Source organism: Megascapheus bottae, chromosome 8, assembly GCF_031878675.1.
Source record: "Megascapheus bottae isolate mThoBot1 chromosome 8, mThoBot2.hap1, whole genome shotgun sequence".
In the NCBI taxonomy this organism is placed as follows: domain Eukaryota; kingdom Metazoa; phylum Chordata; class Mammalia; order Rodentia; family Geomyidae; genus Megascapheus; species Megascapheus bottae.
In genome coordinates, this window is record NC_143516.1 from 17,908,377 (window position 1) to 17,911,282 (window position 2,906).

The window sequence follows — 2,906 nt, forward strand, 5'->3', positions numbered from 1 at the left end:
TATTTAGAAACACATAAAAACTTTTTTCTTAATTATTGATTTTTTAGCAGAAATATAAATATTCTTTACTAAAGCGAAGCAAAGAAATGTGTTTCATTTTCTTTTCTAAAATTTTTGGAATTAAAAACAATCCACAGCAGTCATTGTCACCTGATAACACAAGGGTTATCAGAAACAGTATATGCGCCATCTCAACAACACAGCTCATCAAATAATGTGAACGGGCCAGCTATAATCCTAGCTACTCAGGAGGCTGAGATCTGAGGATCATGGTTCAAAGCCAGCCTGGACACTAAAAAGTCCATGGGACTCTTATGTCCAATTAACTACCAGAAAACCAGAAGTGGGGCTGTGGCTCTAGGGGTAGGGCAGCAGCAATGCCCAGGCCCAGGGGGTAGGGTGGTAGCCTTGAGCTGAAGAACTCAGGGACACTGCCCAGGCCCAGAGTTCAAGCCCCACGACCCACCAAAAAATTAAAAAAAAAAAAAAAGAATAAGAAAAAAACAATGTGAACAGATGTTTTCTTAGATTCCCAGCAAAGAACACTTAGAAAAAAAGTGTATAGGATTCTTAATAATCTCTCACTTCACTGATTATTTCTAACTGGAGACACTGTAGTAGAGTAATATCTCCTTTTAGCATGAGCCAACCTTATTGTTTTCTTGACTTTGGTTTAGAATGAATTTCTCTTGCATCATCTAACACAAGGTTCATGGAGTCACCAAAACCAACTACACAGTCCTCTATCCCCATATTCACTTGTTCATAAAGCTACATTTACTCCAAGATCTATCCTGTAAATATCTGAAGGTGAGGTTGAAAAGCTGTACCACTGCTTTCTGTTTCTTTTGCCCCTGGCTATGGGACACCATGATGGAATATTACTGTGTTTAGTTTTCTTGCTGCATATTGCTGCAATAACAAGGAACTAATCACTTGATTAGTGATATCATAAACTGATGTGAAAAGATGTCTATAGTCTAAAAACATTGAGAAATAATTGAAATTTTGCTTTAATCCATATTGATAATTCGACTCAAACATGTCTGAAGACAGGCCAGGTGTGGTGGCATGCCGAAAGTCTCAACTACTCATGAAGCTGACAGAGGAGAATCATGGTTTGAGTTCTATTTATTCACAAAACTTAGTGAAACCCTATTTAAAAAACAAGGTGGCAACATTGGATCACAACTGTAATCCCAGTTACTCACAGGCAGAGGTTAGGAGAATCATGGTAAAAGATCCTATGTAAAAATAAACTAGGGCAAAAAAGAGCTGTTTCTTTTTTTCTCTATTTTGCATACTTCATTTCAATAAATACTATTTTATATGATCAGAGGCACAGAGTCATTGTATGTTAGTGCCTAGAGTCCTGTATAACTTTTCATGTTCCATTGTATTTTTCTTTTTCTTATTTCACCAGTCCTGGGTCTTGAACTCAGGACTTGAACACTGTCCTTGGGCTTTCTCAAGGATAGAGCTCTACCACTTGAGCCACAGCACCACTTCTGGCTTTTTCTATGTATGCAGTACCAAGGAATTGAACCCGGGTCTTTGCGCATGCTAGACAAGTGCTCTACCACTCGGCCAAATTCCCAGCCCCTGTCCCATTGTATTTTAGATCTAGCTTCCACACGTGAGAGAAAACAGACATCATTGTTCTCTCTGAGCTTAGCTTACCTCACTTAGCATGATTTGTTCTAAGTCTATCCACAAACTGGTTTTTTGGCTCTAGTTGTAGAGATCCTGTCTTGCCAAGCCTGAGACTTTGAGTTCAAATCTTAGTACTGCAAAAACCAAACATAAAATCTGAATAAATCGCTGGGTACTTATGGCTCATACCTATAATCCTAGCTACTCAGGAGGCTGAGATCTCAGAATGGTGGTTTCACACCAAAATGAGAACGAATGTCCATGAGATTCTTATCTCCAATTAACTCTCAAAAAAGAAAAAGAAAAAAAGAAAGAAAAGGCAAAAAAAAAAAACAAAAACAAAAGTAAGCTGTGGCACAAGAGCTAGAGTGCTAGTCTTAACCAAAAAAGAATGAAAAAGGCTCAACGGTAGTGCCCAGGCCTTGAGTTCAAGTCCCAGGATCAGCATCAAAACTGAAGAAATGAAATGATTATAAATCGACTTAAACTATTGTATACAAATTTGACTGTTGTATGAATAAAATATGTTATTCCTTCTAGTATACCCCTTGCTCAGATTGTTTGCCTGCTGACTCATTAAACCATTCCTCATTTTTTCCCTGGTTTAAACCTGTTGGGAACAAGCTAAACTACATTTCCCAGGGTCCCTTTCAAACAGCCCCTGTTTGGGTTATACTAAATGGGAGATTAGCTGGTGGATAGCAAGAAGAAGCTGGACTATTTCTTACCCTTTTTCCACTGTAGGTAGTGACTATATCTTTTTCTTAGACTATCTTCTGCCAATAATTCTTACTTCTTACTAGTGCCTCTGGACATAGTCCCAGTTTCTTCCCAGTTCCGGGTTCTAATAAAACTAATCCCTCCCTTGTTTCCCTGAGCCCTAAAGTTGATAGAGTCTTTCTTCTATTGCTAATATCCAGGTCGCTTTCTTTTCCTTCTCTGGCTTTTTAAACTTTTCCAACAACACTCCTAATGTTGTATTTTTTGGTTTGGTTTCCTAATGGGAAACCAACAGTCTCTTCATTTACAATTTTACAATTTCACAGTCTTTTTAGTTTGTTATTTTGTTTTTTCTTGTTGTTGTTGTTGTTGTTGTTGTTGTTGTTGTTGTTGTTGCTGTCAGTCCTAGGGCTTGAACTCTGGGCCTAGGCATTGTCCTGGAGCTTTCTCAAGGTTAGAGCTCTACCACTAGTTTGGCTTGTTTTTTGATACAGGGTCACACTACGTAGCCCAAGCTGCCCTTGAACTCACAA

At 38.4% G+C, this 2,906-nt stretch overlaps 1 pseudogene; it reads right to left on the minus strand.

Moving 5' to 3' along the window:
- Positions 1 to 570: 570 nt before the first annotated feature.
- On the minus strand, positions 571 to 872 carry LOC150059593 (small nuclear ribonucleoprotein E pseudogene; annotated as a pseudogene).
- Between the last annotated feature and the right edge of the window lie 2,034 nt (positions 873 to 2,906).